The 25081-nt window shown below is 34.9% G+C and overlaps 1 long non-coding RNA gene across 4 annotated transcripts in view; it reads left to right on the forward strand.

Annotated features, from left to right (window-relative positions):
* Window positions 1–25081, forward strand: part of LOC738506 (uncharacterized) — a 122899-nt gene that overhangs the window by 48613 nt on the left and 49205 nt on the right. The window contains exons 8-10 of one of the 4 annotated variants that reach the window (XR_010146851.1): window positions 12211–12298; window positions 23658–23732; window positions 24331–24785. The exons of 1 other annotated variant lie outside the window; for it this stretch is intronic. This is a non-coding gene — a long non-coding RNA (uncharacterized LOC738506). The remainder of the gene's footprint in view (window positions 1–12210; window positions 12299–23657; window positions 23733–24330; window positions 24786–25081) is intronic. 2 more of the 4 variants (XR_010146853.1, XR_010146852.1) reach the window with 2 other exon arrangements.

Below are 25081 nucleotides of genomic sequence, written 5' to 3' on the forward strand. Positions count from 1 at the left end.
TGTTTTGATATGGTTTGAGGAGAACTGGTGTTAGCTTTCTTTGAAAGTTTGGTAGAATTTGGCAGTGAAGCCATCCAGGCCTGGACTTTTCTTTGTTGGGAGACTTCTTATTACTGACTCAATCTCATTACTCATTATCGGTCTACTCAGGTGTTCTATTTTTTGTTGATTTTAATCTTGGTAGGTTGCATTCGTCCAGGAATTTACTCATTTCCTGTAGGTTTTTCTGGTTTGTTAGTGTATAGTTGTTCATAATAATCTCTGATAACCTTTTGTATTTCTGTGATATCAGTCATAATGGCTTTTTTATTTCAGATTTTGTTTATTTGGATTTTCTTTCTTTTTTGCTTGATAGCATAGCAAGTTGTCAATTTTGCTTATCTTTTTAAAAATCCAATTTATGTGGAGTTGATTGTATTGTGTGTTTAGTTTGTATTTTGTTTAGTTCTGCTCTGATCTTTATTATTTTTTTCCTTCCATTGATTTTGGGTTTGGTTCATTTAAAACATTACATTCTTTATTAGAATGCTTTCTACTTTTTTTGGGATAGTTTGTTGCTATAAACTTCTCTCTTAGCACTCTTTTTGCAGTATTCCATTAGTTTTGGTACATTGTGTTTCGATTTTTGTTTCTCTCAACAATTTTAAAAAATATCTTTCTTAATTGTTATCTTGACCCAATGGTCATTCCAGAGCATGTTGTTTAACCTCCATGTATTTGTACAGTTTGCAAAGTTTCTCATGTTTTTGAAGTCTCATTTTATTTCATTGTGGCCTGAAAACATATTTGACGTGGTTTTGACTATTAAAAATTTATTGAGACTTGTTTTGTGTCCTGACATATGATCTGTCTTGGATAATGTTTAATGTGCTTGTAAGAAAAATATGCTTCTGTCATTGTTGGATGAGGTGTTCTGTAAATGTCTGTTAGATCCATTTGGTCTAATTTGCAGTTTAAATTTAATGTTACTTAATATTCTGTGTAAATGGTATGTCTAATGATGAAAGGGTGGTATTGAAGTTTTCAATTATTATGTATTGAAGTCTATCTCTCTCTTTAGATCTAATAATATTTCCTTTATATATTTGAATGGTCGCTGTTAAGTGCCCGTATATTTAAAACGGTTAAATTCTCTTGCTGAATTCATTCCTTTATCATTGCATAATGTCCTTCTTTGTCTTCTTTTACTGGTTTTGAATTAAAGTCTATCTTATGTTACGTAAGTATAATTACTTCTGCGTGCTTTTCGTTTCTGCTCATAAGAAACGTTTTTTCAAACCCTGTCCTAGGGATGTCAGATATTTTTAGTTATTCTTGTACTTTTCTGAAAATCGTAGCTGCCTGCCTTAAGACTTTTTAAAATATATATTTTACCAAAAAGTGCAAGCATCAATTCATTACTACTCATGAAAACATTTCACATGTATTTATTTTTGTGGCACATCAGCATCTCTTGAGAAATCCCAAGTGGAACACACACCCATTTCCCAATATATCATAAGATAAAAATAATTTATGGACTATATTTTTATATTAAAAATCTAATTTTATGTTACACAAATTGCTGGAATATTAATACTCTACTACAAAGAATAATACCTATAGGTGGCCAGAAATTACTGTTTTTTCTATAGCATTAAGCTAATATTGGCAGAATTATCATTTTGTATTAAGCTTTTTGGCTGCAATCACAATGTTTCCTCATTAGACTTCCTGAATCCATAAAAATTACATTTTAATTTTTCACTTAATCCAGAAGTAAGCTCTTAATGAAACATCCATGTGGCTAAATATTATTTGTTGCTTATACTTTATTTAATGGTTTCTATTGTCATTTTCAGGGCCAAAATCTATGACCTGCTGGATTTCTGCCATTGTGAATTAAATGACATATTGTAGACCTTAAGTTTTTCCATTTAATATACTTTGTCTGATATTTGATAATAACATACATTCTCTCTTTATTGGACAAAAGGCTGCCCATTTATTTATATGCTTTAATCAAGCTTTCTAATAAAGTTATATAACATTATTTATCTATATTTATTTGTTGTATGCCAAGACAGTTGATTTTTTATGAACATTTTAATATAAACTAACATAAATAAAAATGTGTGAACTTTTTTTTTCCAAGGAAACTTTGGGTTGTTAAGTTTAAATTCTAAAGTATTAAGAATATAAATAATACCTTAGAATGACAACTAGCATATTGTATATGCTAAGTGCTGGCAACTCTGATTCACAAAATTGTCTTTTATTCAAACAATTCTTCAAATACAATATTATTTTGTAGTTTTATTAAAATTTATTTTTTGGCTTACCTAAAATTTGCTAAAAAATAGGAGGTAGGCATATTCTGCCTTTATAAATTCCAAGGTGAAATGGCAGTTTCAATAATTTTCTTTAGATACAGTAACTTATTTTTATCAAACAGTAAGTAAAAGTTTTAAACAGCAGTTATAGTCATATTCTCCATCCTATAACACAGAAAATTTTAAGTCATTCATTAATTGGGCTAAAGCCTTATTCTATATTATTACTCAAGAGTGTTTGTTTGTTTGTTTTGAGACAGAGTTTCACTCTTGTCTCCCAGGCTGGAGTGCAGTGGTGTGATCTCGGCTCACTCACTACAACCTGCCCTTCCTGGGCTCAAGTGATTATCCTGTCTCAGCCTCCTGAGTAGCTGGAATTACAGGCTGTCACCACCACACCTGGCTAATTTTGTGTGTTTGTTTTTAGTAAACACTGGGTTTCATCATGTTGGCCGGGCTGGTCTGGAACTCCTGACCTCAGGTGATCCACCGGTCTCAGCCTCCCAAAGTGCTGGGATTACAGGGTTTAGCCACCGCCCCTCAACACTCCAGAGTTTTTTATGCCAACTGCCTAGAAAATATATTTTTATGGAATACTACAAAATAGAAATACATGTTTTGATAGGTACAATCTATGAAAGTTAACTAAAAAATTGATTATATAAATAGACATATATGAAAAAACAAAATTTATAAATAATTATATGTTAAGAGAACATTAAAATGTTTTCACATAAAAAAACTCAGTGACAAATTGCTTAAATTATAAATTACATCAACTTTTAATGAAGAATTAATACAAATTATATACAAAAACTCAGAGCAATATAAGAAAAGGTGACATTTCCCAATTCATGTTAGTTAGTATTAGCACGATAAAAACGGTATACAAAAGAATCACACATAAAAGAAAACCATGAGCCAATATTTTGTATGAATATAGACACATAGGTTGTCAAAAATACTAACAAATTGAATCCAACAACATATAAAAAAGATTATATGTTATGACAAAGTAGGATATTTTCACAAATGCAATGTTAGCAAAATATTCAACAATTAACCAAAGTATTGCATACTACTACTTGAGTGAAGGGGAAATTATTATTTTAACAGCCATAGAAAAAGCCAAGACGAGAAATCCAATATCCATTTGTAATAAGATTCACAGCTAGGTACTAATAGAAAGAGACATCTGAGTCCTGCTTATAGTCATCTATTAAAACCTACTGCTAACATAAATAATAGTGAAATAATTAGAGCATTATTTATAAGTTTTGAAACAAGACAAGAATTTAAACCATTTTAATCAACATTGTATTAGAGGTATTATCCAAGGAAATTATACTAGAAAAATAAGCAGAATTTTCCAGATTAGAAAAAAAAACAATCTTTTATTATATAATACATACTCTTCTACATAAAAATATGTGACAAATTCACTAAAAATTTAATAATCAATTAACATCACAACTACAAGACAAACATATTTACACTAAAATATTTTAAATTATAACATAAAAATCTTTTAAATAATAAAATAAATTGAAGAAACATTGAATAAATTGAGAGCCATCCAATGTTTAAGAATAACAACATTTAGTATTTAGATTAAAATAACCAACAAATTTAGATTCAATGCAAATTCCCAACTCTGTTTTAAAATAGAAATTGACAAACTTTTTATAAAATATGAATGTACAAAGAAAATAAAATATACATGACAAATTTGAAAAATAATTCAATGGCTTATACTAAAAATATCAATTCTTACTACAATGTTATAGTAGATAAACAGTATAGTGCTATTATGAAGATAAATCTAAGTAGACCAGTAGAATAAAATTGAAGGTCCATTAATAAATGCATTAATATGGTAAACTTATTTTGTCAAAGATACCAATAAATTTCAATAGGAAAAAGATATTTTTGTGATTTTGGTTTAGGTAAGAACTTTAAAAAATAGAACACCAAAACCATAATCAAAAGGAAAAAACTAATGGATTGTACCTTATTGAAAATATTTTATTCTTTAAACATTTCCATGAAGAATACAAAACGACAAGATGTTCAATAAGAGAACAAATTTTAAATTACGTATCAGTTTAGGATGTAATATCCAGAACTTACAAAGAATTGTTACAAGTCAATAATGAAGCAATTAATCAATTTAAATGGACAAATATACATTATATAAATTTTTTTGCCAAAGAAAATATACAAATTGCTAAATTTTGTGTAAAAACGTGTTCAGTATCCACCATGAGAGAAATACAAATCAAATTACAATGAGATAGTAGTGAACAGCCACTAGAATGGTTATAACTGAGAGACAATAAGTGTTGAAAACATGCAGAGAATGTGGAACCCATACACATTAGAACTGGGAATGTAAATATTGCAGTCATTTTGAAATAAAAATATAATTGGCTATTCCTCAAAATTTTGAATATATAATCAACATACAAAACATAAATTTTGCTCTCATGTATGTATGTAAAAGGAAATTTCTACAGCCATAAAAAGATTTTTATATGAATTCTCAGAGAAGCAAGATTTATGAAATGTACAAGTAGATACAACCTAATATCTATCAAATTGTAAAAGAAAAATAATACATTATCTATGCAAACATTACCACTTGATAAGGAGAATTACATAATGATGCATGCTTCAACAGGAATGTAACAAAAATATTAAGCTAACTTAAAAAAAAGACCCAAATGACCACATCATTTATTATTCCATTTATTATAAATCTTTATAATAGGCTCATATATAGAGATGTAAAATTTACTAATTTGTGTCTAAATCTGTCATGCTAAAGGAAAGAGAATGAAAATAGAATTCATTTTTCTTTAAAAAGATGGAAATATTTTAAAGTTATATTGTACCTGATTGCATAATTTTAAAACATACTAAAAAGCTAGAAAATTTACACTTCAAACATGTGATTACCATGTCATATAAAATATATGCCAGTAAAGCTCTTTAAAATACAAGCATGTCACCAGATGTTAAGGTTGTTCTGACTTTCAGAAGCCTGTCATGAATTGTGAAAACCAAATACATTTCTTATCCCTTTCAAGGAATAATAAAGGAAGGGGAAGAGGCAAGGTAACATGCTGAGATTTGGGCTTCTACCCAAATAGTGAACATAGTACCTAAGAGCTAGTTTTTCAACATAATGGTAAATTTGTCTTTCCATTTGACCTTTCAGAGTTCCCAGTGTCTATTGTTTCCATCATTATGTCTGTGTATATTTATTATTTAGCTCCTACTTATAAGTGATAACATTTGGTATTTGATTTTCTGCTTCTGCATTAATTCACTCAGAATAATGGCCTCCAGCTGCATCCATGGTGCTGCAAATAATATGACTTCATTCTTTTACATGGCTACATAGTCTTCTGTGATGTATATCTTCTTTGTCTGATCTACTGTAATAAGAAGATTTATTTCATGTCCTTGCTATTGCTAATAGTGTTGAAATAAACATACAAGTTCAGGTGACTTTTTGCTAGAATATATATATATACATATATTATTATTTTTTCCTTTGGCTAGAGTTCTCTTTTCTCCACATCCCTGCCAATATCTGTTTTTTGTTTGTTTGTTTGTTTTGTTTTTGCTTGGTTGGGACTTTTTTACTTTTTAATAATAGTCATTCTGACTGGTGTGAGATGGTATCTCATTGTTGCTTTAATTCACATTTCTCTGTTGATTAGCGATGTTGAGCATTTTTTATGTTTGTTGGCTGCTTGTATGTCTTCTTTTTAAGAAGTGTTTATTTATGTCCTTTGACCACTTTACTGGAGTTATTTGTTATTCTGTTGATTTAAGTTCCTTAAAGATTCTAGATATTAGTCCTTTGTTGGATGCATAGTTTGTAAATATTTTCACCCATTCTGCAGGTTATGTGTTTACCCTGTTGACTGTTTCTCTTGCTGTGCAGAATTCCAATTGTCAGTTTTTGTTTTTGTTGGATTTGCTTTTGAAGTCTTAGTCATAAGCTCATTTCCTATGCCAATGTCTAGAAGAAATTTTTCTAGGTTATCTTCTAGGATTTTTGTTTTCTGAGGTCTTATATTTAAGTATCATCAATGTTGTGTTAATTTTTGTACATGGTGAGAGGTATGAGTCCAGTTTTATTTTTCTGCATATGGCTAGCCAGTTATCCCAGAACCATTTATTGAATAGGGTGTCTTTTCCTTATTGTATATTTTTTGACTGTTGAAAAGACCAGTTGGTTGCTGATGTGTGGATATATTTGTGGGCTGTCCATTCTGTTCCAGTGACATATGTGTCCATTGTTTTTACCAGCGCCATGCTATTTTGTTTAATATGGCTTTGTAATATATTTTGAAGTCAGGTAATACGATGTCTCTGGCTTTGTTCTTTTTGCTTAATATTGCTTTGGCTATTGAGGCTCTTTTTTGATTCCAGATAAATATTAAGATTGCTTTTGTAAAAAATTTCTGAAAATGGCATTGGTAATTTGACAGAATTGTGTTGTGTCTGCAGATTGCTTTGGGTAGTATGGAAATTTTAATAATATTGTTTCTTCCAATTCATGAGCATGAAATGTTTTCCCTCTTTCATCTGCAATTTCTTTCATCTGTTTTTTTTTTTTTTTAGTTTATCTTGTAGAGATCTTTCACTTCCTTGGTTAGATATATTTTTAGGTATTTAAATTTGCATATGTGGCTATTTTAAATTTGATTGCATCCTTGATTTGCTTATCAGCTTTTATTTTATTAGGGTATATAAAACCTACTGAGTATTTCACATTCGTTTTGTATCTTGACACATTACTGAAGTCACTTATCATGTCTAAGAGTCTTTTGGAAGAATCCTTAGAGTTTTCTAGGTATAGAATCATATCATCAGCAAACAGAGATAATTTGACTTCCTTTCTTCCTATTTGGATGCCTTTAATTTCTCTCCCTTGCCTAAATGCTCTGGCTAGGACTTCCATTACTATGTTGAGTAGGAGTGGTGATAGTGAGCATGTAAGCATAACATTAATACAGGTCTTTTTGACCCTCAAGCTCTGAACAAGGAAAACATGAAGGCAAAAACAAAGATAAAATACAGTTAAAAATGCAGTGGCTGACTGAAAAATGTATGCCACAAGGAACACAGAGCACAGGCTCAATAATTTTGGGATTGTTTTTGTCATTGGTAGATTTATTTATTTATTTATTCACTAATTCATTCATTTAGTTGACTTTTAATCATAAAATTGCACATGTTTTTGAGATACAGTGTGATGTTTCAAAATATATGTAAATTGCATAATAATAAAATCAGGGTAGTTAGCATGTCCATCACCTCAAACCTTTATCATTTCTTTTTGGTGGTAACTTTCAAGATTCTTTTTTCTAGGTAACTTGAAATACACAATACGTTATTATTACCTAGAGTCACCCTGATGTGAAATAGACACAATAACTTATTCTTCCTATCTAACTATAACTTTGTACCCATTGGCCAATCTCTTCTTATCTTCCCCCTTCCCCACAACCACTGGTAACTGCCATATCTACTCTTCTGTGAAATTCACTTTAGTAGATTTTGTAGATTTCAGATATAAGTAAGATCAGGGTGTTTCTCTCTCTGCCTCTGGCTTATTTTATTTAATCCTATGTCCCTCAGATTCATCTATGTTGCCTCAAATGACAAGATTTTATTTCTTTTTATAGCTGAATAGTATTCTGCTGTGTAGATATAGCACGTTTTGTTTATCCATGTATCCATTTATTACATCTCTTCAATTTATTTGGCCATATACTCAGTGGGAGTATTTCAGGGTCATATGGTAGTTCTGTTTTTAATATTCTGAGAAATCTCCATATAATTGTGTTCTTTATCAGATATGTGTTTTGCAAATATTTTCTCTCACTCTGAATTGTCCTATTTGAATAGTGTCTTTTGCAGTGCAGTTTTATTTTTCATATAGTTCAATGTATAATTTTTTCTTTCATGGATAATTATTTTGATATATTAAAGAAGCCAATCCCAATGTAATTCAGATTCTGCCCTATGTTATCTTCTAGGAGTTTTGTAGTTTTGCATTTTACATAGGTCTATGATCTACTTTGGGTTAATTTTTGTGAAAGTTGTAAGGTCTGTGTCTAGGTTTTTTTCTTCTTTTTGCATGGGAATGTCCAGTTCTTCCAGTATCGTTTGTTGAAAAATTATCTTTTCTCGGGGCCGGGCCTGGTGGCTCATACCTGTAATCCCAGCACTTTGGGAGGCCGAGGTGGGCGGATCATGAGGCCAGGAGATGGAGACTATCCTGGCTAATACGGTGAAACCCCATCTCTACTAAAAATACACACACAAAAAAAAATTAGTCAGGCATGGTGGCGGGCTCCTGTAGTCCCAGCTACAGGAGCTGAGGCTGAGGCAGGAGAATGGCATGAACTCAGGAGGAGGAGCTTGCAGTGAGCCGAGATGGTGCCACTGCACTCCAGCCTGGGTGATAGAGTGAGAGTCTGTCTCAAAAAAAATGAAAAAAAATTATCTTTTCTCAATTGACTTACCTTTGCTCTTTTATCAAAGAGAAGTTGAATATATTTTTTTGGGTCAACTTCTGAGCTATTTTGTTTCATTAATCTATTTCTCTATTCTTTCTTCAGTACCACACTGTTTTGATTACTGTAGCTTAATAGTAATTCTTAAAGCTGGGTAGCATTGTTACCACAACCATGTTCTTCTTCAATATTTTGGCTATTCTGTATCTTTTGCTTTTCTATGATAACTATAAAATTAGTTTGTCAGTATTCACAGTCTAACTTGATAGAATTTTGATTGGGGTTGTATTGAATATGCATGAAGTATGGAAGTAAAGACATTCTAACACTGTTGAATCTATTTATGAATGTGAGTGATCACTCTATTAATGTAGATATTTAATTTTTAATCAAAATTTTATAGTTTTTATATAGATCTCATACTTATTTTGTTAGATTTGTACCTATTTTATTTGTTTGTTACTAGTGTAAATGCCATTGTGTTTTTAATTTTAGGTTCTAATTATTAATTATTGATACAAAGAAAAGCAATTGACATTTGTATAATAATCTTGTATCCATCAAAGTTGCTATAATTGCTCATTATAATTGGTTATTCTAAGAGGTTTGTTTTGTTATGCTTTGGGATTTTTGCATCATGTGGGATTTTTGTGTCATGGCAATCATGTCATCTGTGAAAAAGGAGATTTTCATTTTTCCCTCCCAATCTATGAACTTTTAATCTTCTTATTCCATTAGCTAGAGTTTATAGTATAAGCTTGTATGGGGATGGTGAGAAGAGGCATCTTTGGCTTGTTCTCGATCTTAGCAGGAAAGCATCTAGTATTTCAGCATTCAGTATGAGACTAGATGCAAGTTTTTTTGTTGATATTCTTTATCAAATTGAGAAAGTTTCCCTTTATTCCTAGTTTATGGAGAGTTTTTATCATGAATCAGTTTTGGATTTTGTCAAATGCTTTTTTGACATTGATGTGGCTATATGATTTTTCTATAGATTATTAATATAATGAACTAATTAATTTGTTTTTTGAGACAGAGTCTTGCTCTGTTGCCCAGGCTGGAGTGCAGTGGTGTGATCTTGGCTCACTACAAGCCCTGCTTCCTGGGTTCATGCCATTCTCCTGCCTCAGCCTCCCGAGTAGCAGGTACTACAGGTGCCTGCCACCATGCCTGGCTAATTTTTTTTGTGTGTGTATTTTTAGTAGAGATGGGGTTTCACTGTGTTAGCCAGGATGGTCTTGATCTCTTGACCTCATGATCTGCCCGCCTCGGCCTCCCAAAGTGTTGGGATTACAGGTGTGAGCCACTGCGCCAGGCCGATTAATTGATTTTCAAATGGCGAACCAACCTTGAATGCATGTGATAATTCTCACTGGGTTGTGGTGTATAATTCTTTTTATACATTTTTGAATTTCATTTTCTAATATTGTATTGAAACTTTTTACATCTATGTTTATGTGAGTTATTCTGTGGCTGTTTTTCTTGTAATGTCTTGGTCTAGATTTTGTATCATGATGATATTGTCCTCATAGTGTGAGTTTAGAAGTATTCATTCTGGTTCTATTTTCTGGAGCAGACTGTAGAGAATTGTTATAATTTCTTCCTTAAATGATTGGTAGAATTTATTAGTAATCTTGTCTGGACTTGGTACTTTCTATTTGGTAAGGTTATTGATTATTGACTCAAGATTTCTTTTTTTGAGACAGAGTCTGGCTCTGTCACCAAGGCTGGAGTGCAGTGGCGCGATCTCTACTCACTGCAAGCTCTGCCTCCTGGGTTTGTGCCATTCCCCTGCCTCAGCCTCCTGAGTAGCTGGGACCACAGGCACCCTCCACCACGCCTGGCTAATTTTTTTGTATTTTTAGTAGAGACGGAGTTTCACAGTGTTAGCCAGGATGGTCTCGATCTCCTGACCTCGTGATCTGCCCGCCTTGGCCTCCCAAAGTGCTGGGATTACAGGTGTGAGCCACTGTACCCGGCCAAAATTTCTTTAATAAATATAATTGCTATTCAAATTATCTCTTTTTGCTTGAGTTCTGATAGGTTATTTCTTCTAAGGAGTTTTGCTATTTTATTTAGGTTATCAAATCTGTGGGCATAAAGTTGTTCATAATATTCTTTTATCATGCTTTAAGTCTTAGTGAGATCAGTAGTGATAACCCCTCTTTCATTTTTACTATTAGCATTGTGTCTTCTCAAACTAGAAGAGAAACTTTTCAAAATGGAAAAAAAATTTGATAAATTCTCAAATTTTCCATGATCTGCAACTGTAGGTACATAGTAAATACATGAAAACAGATGTTTGACAGAGCCTGCTAGGAACTTCTTTCCTGTGGCAAGATGGTATGCCTCTCAAGATGACAATCTCAGGCAGTAGAAATGTGAAAAAGAAAGAATGTGTTCTGTTCTCAGTTGGGAGCCATCATATGACTCTACCCCTCAACTGCACACAGTGATCTTAATGTGCATCTTTCTAGAAGGAAGCTGCATCTCAGGGGCTGCCACCCAAGCCATATGGGCCAGGGAAAGACTTGAGTCTGTTATTCATTTTAACAAATTATTGTAGAAAATGGCTAGAGTTTTTCTGAATGCTATTTGTTCACATTTTATTATATAGAGTAGTTCCTTAGTATTCCTGGCAACTTGATTCCAGGACTCATTTCGGATATGAAAATCCATGCATGCAAAAGTCCCTTATATAAAATGGTATGGTATTTACATATAATCTATGCTCTACACATTCTCTCATATACTTTAATCACTAGATCACTTATAGTACCTAATACAATGTAAATGCTATCTAAATAGTTGTTATACTGTATTGATTAGGGAATAATGACAAGAAAAAAATGTGTACATGTTTATTATAGATACTTTTTATAAAAACATTTTTGATTGACAGTTGTTTGAATCCAGGGTTGTGGAACCCATGGATGAGGAGGGCCAACTTCACCCATGTTTGGGGTCACAAATGTATGTTCTTCCTATGTTGGTAAATTGAAAGTCATTTTACATATTGGTTCAACTATTTCTTCTCTGACACTTTCAAAAAACTTGAAAGAATCAGAACAAGAACTGCGAAAGGGAAGGGATGCTGATTGAGAGTTGGAAGGTTGCACATTTTCACAGAATTGTAGAATAAAATTGTAGCAAACATACTGGTAGAAAATTTTCTGCAACTGTCCTCAAACAGAGCAGTGATTGGTAGGGCAGGAAAGAGAAAGGTGGAATAGATTATAAATTAATTGGAGAAGAAAAAGATAAATCCTAGTACTAATTTGGCAACCCATTTCAAGCAAGGAAAATGTAGATGTTGTATCCCTGCTTTTTCTGAATAATTTTATTACCCTATGCAATAGGAGCTGTTATCACTGCAGAACCAAGGTCACCTGTGGAAGCTCCTTGCTGAAGCCAGTTTTCTATCAGATCATCCATCAGGCCTAGCAGGTACTGCTCTGAAATAAGAATGTAGCAATGACCATAAACAACACAAGTTTTACAATCTGATGAGGCCAAGAAATTTTTATGAAATCATCACACAATTAAATATAAATTTAAATGGCAGAAAACTCAATGTCCAGTAGAAAAATGGTAAATTTATGACATTCTTTTGATTTAATATTATGCAGTCACTAAGTTCATTTCAAATAATTGTAAAATTTTCACAATAACAGCAGATAATTTTAAAGTATAATATAAAATTACAGATTATAATCTTTATTTTAAAAAAATAAATGCATGTTTAGCCTCAAATTGTGGCTCAAATTATTACCAAGCAATAGAGGCTTGCTGCCCAATGTACTACAAGTCAATACTATGACACGGATTTTTTTAAAGAAGGAGTTTTTTTTTTTTTTTAAATTGACTCACAAGGCAACAGAAGTCTAGCTTAAATGCATCTTCATATTCTGGCTTTATGGTAGTAATTTTATTAGGAAAACATTCATGGGGCGGATTCTGAAATTAGTAGGTTAATTGGTAGATAGTCATTTGAGATGACTGAATTTCAAGAAACTTAAATTTTCTTTCGCTCTTTCTTAGTAATGAATGCATTCATCATATATAAATGTATCCCACGGTCTAGAAAGAAAAAGCCAATGATAGAGAAGGTCGGAATCTTGTGTTTATTCATTAGTTGCCACGGAATGGGGCATTAAAGCAAATTAACAATATAAAAATTTTTGTGATGGGATATTTTACTCTATTTAATTTAAAATTGCTTAGATTTAAACTTTGTATATTTTGTTTTTCTTTTATTGACACATAATGTTTTCCATATGTATGGGATACATGTATTTGTTACATGCATAGAATGTGTAATGATCAAGTCAAGGTATATAGGATATCATTTTGAATATATATCATTTCTATGTGATGAGAACATTTCAAGACCTCTCTTTCAGCTACTTTGAAATATACAAGATATTGTCAACACAAGTTACCCTAGCCTTCTACTGGGCATTAAAACTTACTTTTTTCCATGTAAGTGTGTTTTTACCCATTCATCAGCCTCTCTTTATTTCTCCCTCCCACCCTTCCACACTTCTGGTATCTATCATTCTATCCTCTGTCTCTATGAGATCAAATTTTTAGCTCTTATGTATGAGTTGAGAATATGTGATATTTGAATTCCTGTGCCTGGCTTATTTCACTCAACATAGTCACCTCCAGTTGCACCCATGTTGCTGCAAATGACATAATTTCCTTATTTGTTATGGCTAAATAGTATTATTCCATTGTGTGCCTGAACCACATTTTCTGTATCCATGGCTCATTGAAGACACACTGGTTGATTTCATGTCTTTGCTTTTTTGAATAATGCTGTGATACACATGTGAGTGCATGTATCCCTTCGATATACTGATTTAGTTTCCTTTGTGTAAATAGCCAGTAGTGGGTTTCCTAAATGATCTGAAAGTTCTGTTTTTACTTTTTGGAGAAGTACCTATACTGTTTTCTATAGTGGTTTTAATAATTTACATTCCCACCAAGAGTGTATAAGTATTATTTTTCTTCATATTCTCAACAGCATGTATTATTTTTTGTCTTTTTAATCTTAGTCATTCTAACGGGGTAAGATGATGTCTCATTGTGCTTTTGATTTGGATTTCCCAGAGGATTATGTTTAAGTCATTAATCCACCTTGGGTTAGCTTTTATGTATGGTGAGAGATATAGTTTCATTCTTTGGCATATGGATATTCAATTTTCCCGGCACCATTTATTGAAGAGGGTATATTTTCCTCAGTACACGTTCTAGCTTCTTTTGTTGAAAATCAATAGGCTATACAAACATAAGTGTATTGCTGGGTTCTCTATTTTGTCCCATTGGTTTTTTATTACTTTCACTATTATGGTTCTTTTTTTGTTTTCATACAAATGTTAGATCTGTTTTTTTTATTTCTATAAAAACGATGTTATTTTGATAGCAATTGCATTGACTCTAGATTTCTTTGGACAATGTAGTCATTTTAATGATAATAATTCTTTCTATCCATGAGCATGAGATTTCTTTACATTTGTTTGTGTCCTCTTCAATTTCTTTCATCAGTATTCCGTAGTTTTCTTTGTAAAGATTTTTCATGTCTTTGATTGAATTTACTCCTGGGTAATTTATATAGCTATCGTAAACAGGATTGCCTTCTTGCTTCATTTTTTGACTATTTATTATCAATGTAGAGAAGCACTACTGATTTTTGTATGTTGATTTTGTATTCTCCAAAGTTGCTGAATTTGTTTATGAGTTCTATTATTTTCTTTTCTGTTTTTTTGTTGATTTTCTCTTTTTGTTGTTGTTGTTGTTGTTGTTGTTGTTGTTGTTGTTTTAGATGGAGTCTTGCTCTTTTGCCCAGGCTGGAGTGCAATGGCATGATCTCAGCTCATTGCAACCTCTGTCTCCTGGGTTCAAGCGATTCTCTTGCCTCAACCTCCCAACTAGCTGGGACTACAGGCACGTGCCACCATGCCGGACTAATTTTTGCATTTTTAGTAGACACAAGGTCTCACCATGTTGGCCAGGCTGTTCTTGAACTCCTGGCCTCAGATGATCCACCTGCCTCAGCACCCCAAAGTGCTGGGAATACAGGCGTGAGCCACAGTGCCTGGCCTTGTTTATGAGTTCTTATAGTCTTTTGTTGGAGTCTTTTTAGGTTTTTCTATATACAAAATTATGTCATCTGCAAAGTGGACAATTTGACTTCCTTTTGCAAGTCAATTTGGAAGTCTGTTATTTTTTTCTCTTGCCAGATTACTGATTAGGACTTTCATGTTCAATAAGATTTGTGAAAGTGAATATTCTTGTTTAGTTCTAGGTCCTAGAGAAAAAGCTTTCAGCTTTTGTCTGTTCAGTATATTGTTAGCTTTGGGTTTGTCACATATGACCTTTATAATTTTGCAGAATGCTCTTTCTATGCCTAGTTTGTTGGGGGGGTTTAATATGAACAGATGTTGAAAGTTTTCAATTGCTTCTTCTACATCTATTGACCTGGTTATATGGGTTTTGTCCTTCATTCTACTGAGGCAATTTATTTAGTGTATTGATATGTGTATGTGACCATCCTTGCATTTTTGGTACAAATTTCACTTGATTGTGGTGTATTACCTTTTGATGTGCTGTTGTATTTGGTTTGTTAGCATTTTATTAAGGATTGTTGCATCAATGTTTATTACAGATACTGGCCTGTAGTTTTTGTTGTTGTTTTTGGATCGTTGTCTGGTTTGGTTTTAGGGCCTCTCAGAATGAGTAAAGCGTTCCTTTCTCTTATGTGTTTTTGAAATAGTTTGAGGAGGATTGGTGTTCATTCTTTTTTTATAAACTTGGAAGAATTCAGCAGTTAATCAATCTGATCTTGTTTCTTTTTTTGCTGGGAGACATTTTATTACTGACTCAATCTCATTACTCATTGATTAGTTCAGTTTTTCTACTTCTGATTCAATCTGGATAGGTTGTGTGTTTATGGAAATTCAATTATTTCCTCTAGAGTTTCCCATTTGTTAACATTTATAATATTCTCTGATTATCTTTGGTATTTCTGTGATATCAATTGTAATTTCTATTTTTTTATTTTGCTGATTTGGTTCTTATCTCTTTTCTTGGTCAGTCAAGCTGGCAGTTTATCAATATTGGTTATATTTTTGAATAACATACTTATCATTTCATTGATCCCTTGTATTTCTTTCTTTAGTCTCTCTTTAGTTCTTCTCAAATCTCTATTATTTCTTCCATTCTGCAAATTTTGGGTTTGGTGTGTTCACGTTTTTTCACTTCCTTGAGGTGCATTGTTAGATTGTTGATTTGAAATCTTTCTGCTTTCTGATCTAGATGTCTATTGCTATAGCCTATCTGTTCTTAATGCTTTTGCTGTATACTATAGATTTTGATATGTTGTGTTTTCTTTTTTATTTCTTTCAATACTTTAAAAAACGTCAATCTTAACTGTTAATTGACCCAATGGTCATTTGGGATGGTATTATTTAATTTTCATGTATTCATATAGTTTCCAAAGTGTCTCTTGGTGTTGATTTTTAGTTGTATTTTAGAGTGGCTTGAGATACTTGCTACAGTTTTTTAAATTTTTTGTTGTTGTCATTTGTAGCCTTTTTTTTTTTTTGAAATGGAGTCTTGTGTTGTCACCTAGGCTGGAGTGCAGTGGCATAATCTCAGCTCACTGCAACCTCCGCCGCCTGGGTTCAAGTGATTCTCCTGCCTCAGCCTCCTGAGTAGCTGGGACTACAGGCACATGCCACCATGTCCGGCTAATTTTTTGTATTTTTAAAGAGATTGGGTTTCACAGTGTTAGCCAGGATGGTCTCGATCTCCTGACCTCGTGATCCACCCACCTCGGCCTCCCAAAGTGCTGGGATTACAGGTGTGACCCACCATGCCCGGCTCATTTGTAGCCTATTTTTTTTAAATGTTGACATTTGTAGTCTGTTACGGAGAATGTGCTAATAAAAAGAATGCTTATTCTGCTGTTGTTGGATAAAATGTTTTGTAAATGTCTATTAAAATCATTTGGCCTAAATTCCAGTTTAAATCCAGTGTTTGTTTTTTGATTTACTGTTTCAATAATCTTTTTCATGCTGAGGTGGGGTATTGAAGTCTCCCACAATTGTTATATTGCAGTCTATAGTCTATCCCTCTCTTTAGCTGTAGTAATATATGCTTTATGAATCTGGGTATTCCAGTGTTTGGTTAATATATATATTTAGAATTGTTATATTCTGTTGCTGGATTGGTCACTTTATTATTATTTAATGAGTTTCCTTTTCTAATTTAAATTCTGGTTTATGTGATATAAGTATAGCTACTTCTGCTTATGTTTAGTTTCTCACTGCATGAAATATCTTTTTTCATGCTTTTACTTTCTTGTCTATATGTGTCTTAATAGGTGAAGTGCATTTCTTGCAGGCAGCCTGTAGTCAGACCATGTTTTCTAAATTCATTCACACAGTCTATTATTTTAAGTGAATAATTTAATTCATTTACATTCAGGGTTGTCTTTGATATCTAAGGTATTGTTTCTGTTATATTAATTATTTTATATATTCTTTGTTTCTTCCTTTTTCTCTTATTTTGACATTGTTCTTTGTTAGTGTTTTGTTATGTTACCATAAGTCCTTGCTCTTCCTCATTTGTGTATCTGCTTTACCAATGGGTTTTTTACTTCTATGTGTTTTCATGAAGGTTATCTTTTTGCTTCCAAGTTTAGAATTCATTTTATAAATAATTTTCATCTTAATTTCTCTGTTGACTTCATGGTCATTCATGTTATTTAAATTTCATTTATTTGTATAGTTTCCAGAGTTTCCCTTGGTATTGATTTCTAGTTTTACTCCACTGTGGTCTGAGAAGATACCTAATCTTATTTCAGTGTTTTAAAATTTGTTGAGACTCATTTTGTGGCCTAAAATATGGTCTAATTTGGATAATAATTCATGTGCTGATGAGAAGAATGTATATTCTGCAGTTGTTGAGTAGAATGTTCTATAAATGTCTGTTAAGTCATTTGGTCTAAAGTCAAATTTTAGTCCAATATTTGTTTGTTTATTTTCTGTCTAGATAATTTGTCTAATGCTCTGAATGGCATATTGAATTTCCCTAGTATTATTGTATTGCTGCTTATCTCTCTGTTTCTGACTAAAAATTGCTTTTATAAATCTAGGTGATCCAGCATTTTATAAATATATATTTATAATTATCATAGCTTCTTGATGAAATGACCCCTTTATTATTATATAGTAACCCTTTAGCCCTTTTTTAACTGTTTTTGACTTAAAGTCTGATTTACCTGATATAAGTATAGCTTCTACTTTTTGAGTTTGGTTTCTATTTGCATGGAATATCTTTTTCTACTCCTTTACAGGCAACATGAGTTTCTTGTAAGCAGCATATAGCTGGAAAATGTTTTAAAATTTATTAAGCCAGTCTATATATTTTAAATGAACATTTAATCCATTTACAATCAAGGTTTACATTGATATGTAAGGTTTTGTTCCTGTTATGTTATGAATTGTTTTCTAGTTATTTTATAAATTCTTTAAATTTTTCCTTTTCTTTGATTGTCATGGTGGCTTGGTGGAATTCTGTAGTAGAGTCCTTTGATTCGTTTCTCTTCCTCCTTTGTGTGATTGCTTATACACCTGAGCACAGATACACACATGTGCACAGGCACACACACTCATGCGTGAATACGCACACGCAGCAGGGCAGAGGCCATCAGCATGGGTGACTTGGGGCCTCAGCCCCTGCTGGTCTGCCCTTAATCATCAGGTCCCAGACCTCCCTACTGCAAGCTACAGCAGGAAGAATAGAAGTTGGTTCCCTATAGGGTGCCCAGTAGAGTTCTCTCCAGCCTCCTGGGGTGCAGTGCAATGGAAGCATTCTACTGTTTCCAAGAGGGGCTCCAAGATCCTTTTGAACGCCCATTTAAATGTATATGAAAGAAGCCCCAAGGACCCATCATCTTCCCTTTTTAATGAGTAAGAAGTGGCTGTTCACAGGGCATCTATTTTATGCCAAGCAGTGGGCTGGATCCTTGACATACACCACCACTTTTAATCCTCCTGACATTTCTGTAAAACAGGGATTATTTCTCCCATTTAACAGATTGGTAAACAGGGCAGCAAGGTGTTATAGCCACCCCAGGCAGGTGCTTTCCATGACATCTTTCACTTCATTTTCATATGCCATTCAAGACAGTCCCCTACACTGGCCAAGAAACAGCACAGGGACTGTGGGCGTCAACTTCAGTACCTTCTCCAAACAAGGTTCCCTGGTGGGAATGCTGTTCCTCTCCTTCCTGTGCGTCCCACCTACCTCATCTTCCAAGGCTCAAAATATGTTCACGAGGAGCCTTCTCAGACTCCCCCACCACTCTCCCCCAGCCATTCACTGTCTGCTCCCCCACTGCGCCATTCACTGCTCCCCCAGCACTGTGTCTGCTGGCCACTTCTCCCCTCTTCCTCCCTACTTTACTCTGTCACTCTGCCATTTCCACTATTGGTTGATTACAAGAATGCACAGACTCTTTCTCTTTGCCCCTTGTGTCCCTCTGTAGCTACTCTGCACCCAGAAGTTGATATTACAGGAACGACCCCTCACTGACAGCCCCATCCTAGCTTGTCAAGAAATCTGATTTTCAGTAGATCTGAAGTAGTAAAGCATACATGTTTTTGCTATTTCTGTTTCCAATACCTGGAATTCAAAGAAACTAAGGTGTGGAGATGTCTGTTCCATACAAAATACACAAGTAGAAGGGGACTCCGTCTCGAAGCCTCTCTTCTCCCTTCAAGAGAGGTGACCCCCAGGAGCACACTCCTCTTCCCCTAATTCCTTCAACTCTCTTATACCACCCAGGGCAGAAATAGGGCTGTAGGTTCCTCCTTTTCCCCTTCCAAGCCCACCTTCACTGCCATGCTAGCATCTTGGGATGTGGCCAATCAACAGAGTGTCTCTTCCTTACTTCAAATAAGGCCATTTCTCAATACAATGCAATCTTTTCCTTATCCAAGTCTTATGCCCACAATCCATAATATACACACCTCTAATCTTCTCTCTGTTCCTAATCTATATCAGGCTTCAGAGAGCTCTGCACCATGGCTGCTAAAATTTCTCATACCGCTTGGGATGTTTGTTCATGGTCAGAAGAATTGAGTTGGGTGATAGCGTTTCTTTCAAATTTGGGGTCCAAGCCGCTGGTGAGCTGGGGGTTTGAAAACAAAGTATTCAGGTGCCAATGACAGAGTGTAAAATTTAATATTTTGACATCAGGCAGGTGTGGGTTTGGATTCTAGCTCTACTGTGCAGTAGCTGTTCACCACTGGTGAGTTTGCTTAGCCTTTTTAAGCCTCAATCTTCATGTCTATAAAGTGAAATGATAGCACCAACCTCATAAGTTTGTTGTGAAAATTAAAATTACATGTTAAGAAGTTCTGGCATGTACTAGACCCTATCCCTGCAAGGACTGAGCTGTATTTCAACAATCAGAGATTAGAATAAGATGGCACCAATGCCCAGCAGAAGATGGTCACAGATGAGATGAGCAGCAAATAACATTTGTGGACTGACTTTATCAGAACTCAACAGAAACTGGCCCTTTGGCCTGCAAAGGTCAGATATCAGGTGTCAAATATATGGGTAATGAACAAATATCATATCTAGGCATCAGGAAATCTCAGTTCTTAGCTCAGTGTCCCCATTCACAAGAAACAGAGCTCAGGGCTCCAGAAAAGCTGGTCAGGAAAAGTGGAAAATAAGATTTTCTGCTTTGCAAGCTTGTCTGGGACTGAGATTGACCACTGTACAAGGTCATTTCTCAGTACAATGCAATCTTTGTGACCTGTGGCCATTTTGTTTTAATGTTGCTTTATGAGATAGCCAAAATTCTTGAGCCAAGGACTGTGGCCACTTTTAGAGTATTCTACTTTTTAAATGGAACCAAAGCCCTTCACAGAAGCACTAGGGAGAGGAGTACCCATTGCTTCTTCCAGCATTTTTTCTTGTCATCTCTGCCTACCTAGTATTGTAGAAGGAGCACTGAATTAGGATCCCAGGGATTCAGCTCCAGATTTGCCATTTCTTCATGGCATTACATTACTGCATCTAATGTGTTGCTCATGGAGCTCACCTCTCTGGACTTCTATATCCACTTCTGTTAAATGGGAATATTTACTTAGCTTCTATTATTGAGTAGTTAGGATATCAGGAGGGTGAATGCTCTTTGCAAACTAAGAGACCCGTAACACACGCAACAAATTATAATAGTATTTCACATGGCTAATCCTGAAAAACCAAGGAAAATAATAATGATGATAATTATCCTTATTACCTGTCTATATACCAACGTATATATCTTCCTACTGTTCTTCCTCCTTTCTTATATACCCACCTACCTTCCTACATACTGAGCTAAAGAAGTCATCGAATGTTTCACACATTCAGTCGAGCTAATGAACACACAAATATCTGGTATTCAAAAGAAAACCATGCCTGTTAGTTTACAAATGTTGATAATGACAGGAGACAGGTAGAAATTATCTATTTACTAGAATTGTATGCATCTCTAAACACTTACTTACCATTTTTGAAATTAAGCTTAGAATTTCTTCATTACATAATAATAAACGTACCTTAATCATTTTAAACCCAATACAATGCATTAAAGTATTTCTGATAATTGAATACATTTTTGAGGGTTAATTCATGTAACCAAAAAATGTTATGACTCTGTGAGACATTCCTCCAGTTATTCAAAGGCTTAAAAGTTTTAAGAAGTATACAATGGCTGAATCATGAGAAATAACCCTGAGAAACTATTGAAGAAATGCTAATGAAACATGAGAGGGGAGATCAAATAGATGATGAAACCACAATGAACATCTAGGCCTATAAGGACTGAGAACACTGATAAAAGAGAAATTGGAAATGAATGGGAGTGAAACTGCGTAGAGGTGATCAAGTAAAAGTACCAGGTTCAAATAGTCAACAGCCCATCATAATCAATGAGGGAGGACATAAAGTAGGAAAAATGCATCACCATGGTGAGCAAGGAAAGCAAGTTATTGGAGGCACATGTTAACACATAAAATATAAAATTAATATGATCACACTGGAAAGGCTTGCCTGAGCCCACAGTTTGAATGCCTACAATAAGATGAGATGCACAACAAAAAGCAAGAGAACCTGATCAAGTGGGTGACCTGGCCATGGTGCTCTCATCAGTGGGGACCCAAATGCTTACGTGGACTCACCAGGTATCGAATTAGACATGAATAGGAGTGTTTGTTGTGATGGCAAGAAACTATATAATCAAATGAATACAATGAAACTTTAAAAATAATTGTAAGATCTTTATACCAGCCAATGTCATGTTGTGTACTAGCTGTTTTTGTGACTTTTAATAATAACACCTACTAGTTACTGAGTGTCATCATCACCAATGCCATGATTGCCACGATTTATTGAGTGCCTACTACATGCAGGCCCCAGGTCAGTGCTTTACACTCTTAACTCTCATGTTGACAACAGCTCTGAATGACAGGAGCTCTGTTCAGTGTTTTACAAGTGAGAAAACTAAAGACACTAATAATTTTTAAAAATATATCCACAGTTCTATGATTAGTAAGTAAGGGAGCTAGTACAGAAAGAGGTTTGTCTGACTTAAAGTGATTTGTCATCTTTCTTTTCCACTCTCCTAATCATGATCTGTTCCCCCTCCTGGCCCAATAACTTAATGCTTGTAAACTGAGGTCCACCCATTTATGGAAAACTCTTTAGTCACAGAGTTCCCTAACACCCTCCTCTGTCCCTGTGACAATGTATTGAAAATAACAGTTGAAGGCCCTCTAGAGGGTGGTCCAAGTTGACTAAATGGGTAGCAGTGAACTGCATTAAAAGGAAAAGAAATAAAATAACACACAGAAAATGTCATAGAGCAACATGCAGCAAAGATAGTTTTTATAAAAAGTGGTTTTTAATTACACATATGCCATATTTCACTGAATCACAGTCATCATTTATTGGAAAGTGCAAAACTTTATATATCACCCAGAAAGAAAAAAATGCTGCCAATTAATGGCAAGATGTCATAATTTGTAAAACATATCCAAATTTCAGAGATGTTCAAATGTGGGGGGAAAATGTGTATGTGAGAATGATAAAATACATTGTATGCATATATGCACTGGGTCACTGCAATATGTATTTCCTACTGTGGATCATGGCCAACAGTGTTTGAAAACCTCCATTCTTTGAGGTAGAAAAGCTGACTGGAGTATCTACATGGTGGTTGGAGCTGCCAAGGGCACCCAACCTGGTCAACAAATTAGTGTGCTCAGCCAGAGGCAGTCCTGGATGAATTCAGGCTGCAAAGTGCCCTGTGACCTGGCCCTTGGGAAGCCATGCTCTGATGAGGTTTGCAGATCTCCCCGCAATCCAGGGCCAAGCATGAATGAAGGTGTTAGGCATTTCAAGGATGCGACTAGGACGTGCTGCTGTCTCAGGTTCACATTATACCGAAATAAGGTCCTGGCCAGACAGCACCATATAGTTAATTGAGGTGTTTGGGAGATACTCAAATGGGTGTTAATATTTCCCAGGCAATATTTTCAAGGCTCAGAGCCTCTATTCAAAAGATAACTGAAAGGCTAGCAAAGGGTATTGCAAAGGTATATTCTGATTTCTGACAGGAAGATTGATGGATGGACAGTGAGAGTATAAAGACCTTAGGGTTTGGGGTTCTGATTTGGCCTTGGTCTGTTGAATGATTGATTCGTTCATTCAACAAATATTTATGCAACACCCACAGGGGGCAGGCATTGTGCTGACTGTGGAAGATCACAGAGAGTGTGTCAGAGTGAAATTGACTTTGAAACTGTCTTTGGTGAGTCCACACCTTACTTATCCACTTCTACTTTCTCCAGAGCTGCCTAGCCTGGTACGTAGGGACCCTTTGCTGCAAGCTCAGGCCAGTGTCAGCTCCTGAGCCACTCCTGACTCAGTTGGGGGAGACTCAGTGTCCTCTGCCCCCTGCCTGGTGGAGCTTGGCAGCAAGTCCCAAGTTTTACAGTGTTGAGACCAGGTGGGCAGCCATCACCATTGAGGGGTGCCCTTTTGCTCCCCCTCGAGTCCAAGTTATAGTATTGCTTACTTCCTACCTGAAATAGTTTATGGGCCATGGGTCTGGCTTACATCAAGCCCCATAGCCAGTCTGGTTGCCCCACCTAAGGTCTTGGTGCTCTGTGATAATAGCCACAGCTAAATGTATTAGTCCTGTCCTAGGAAATGCATGATCTTCTCCCCAAAAATATATACACTTACTATGTATACATATAAACTAAAAATAAAACATTGGAAAATTAAGAAAAATAAATGTATGATCTTTTTATATCTCAATCCTTTCCATAGCCCTGTGTGATAGAGCCTGTTAATATGCCCATCATGCAGATGAAAGCACTGAGACTTATTCCATTTCCTTCCAGTCCCTTTTGTACAGACCACACAACTGGTGCCAATGGCGTCGCTGCCTGACTTTAAACTGTCCTGCCACTAGGAACCCTCACTGTCCAGCTCCATAGTGCAACAAGAAGGAGGTGAGGTTTTGGCATCTTCAGGGAGTATCCTCAGTCTTCCTATGTTTTGGAATGAGTTCCATTTGGCTGCAAAAAGAGGAGCTTCTGGGATGATAAAATGAGGCATATCCTGCACCACTACATGTGTCCATACATGATCTGAGCAGGAAGAGCAGTGGACAAGGAGTCTGGAATGCTGGCTCAAGTTCTGAGTCAGCCACAGCCTGCTGTGTGACTCTGAGTGAGTCACTGAGCTTCCCTGGATTCAGTTTCCTCAACAGTCAAATTTCTATGGCCTTTTGGGCACCACCATGCATGAGAACACAAAGAGAGCATGATTACTCAGGGGTGTGTGCATGTGTGAGGTAGGTTTTTCTGTTTTGTTTTGTTTTGTTTACATTTTCAATCTGTTTAGCTTTCCTCACTGAGTCCTGTCCATAGCGACGTGCTGGGCAGAGGAATAGAAATGTATATAAGCTGGGCTGAAAAATGGTGGTAGAGGAAAGGAGATTCTATGAAGGATCCAGGAAGCCACCCTAGGGAAGGGCTATCTCCATGGAGAGAGGAAAAGGGTCAGGCTCATCTTTCTCTGTAGCAGAAATAGGCAGCCCAGCCTTAACCAGGCCTGATTTCAGCATCAAAGCAAGTTACTCTGTGGCCT

The sequence above is a fragment of the Pan troglodytes genome, chromosome 8 (genome assembly GCF_028858775.2).
Source record: "Pan troglodytes isolate AG18354 chromosome 8, NHGRI_mPanTro3-v2.0_pri, whole genome shotgun sequence".
Classification (NCBI taxonomy): Eukaryota; Metazoa; Chordata; class Mammalia; order Primates; family Hominidae; genus Pan; species Pan troglodytes.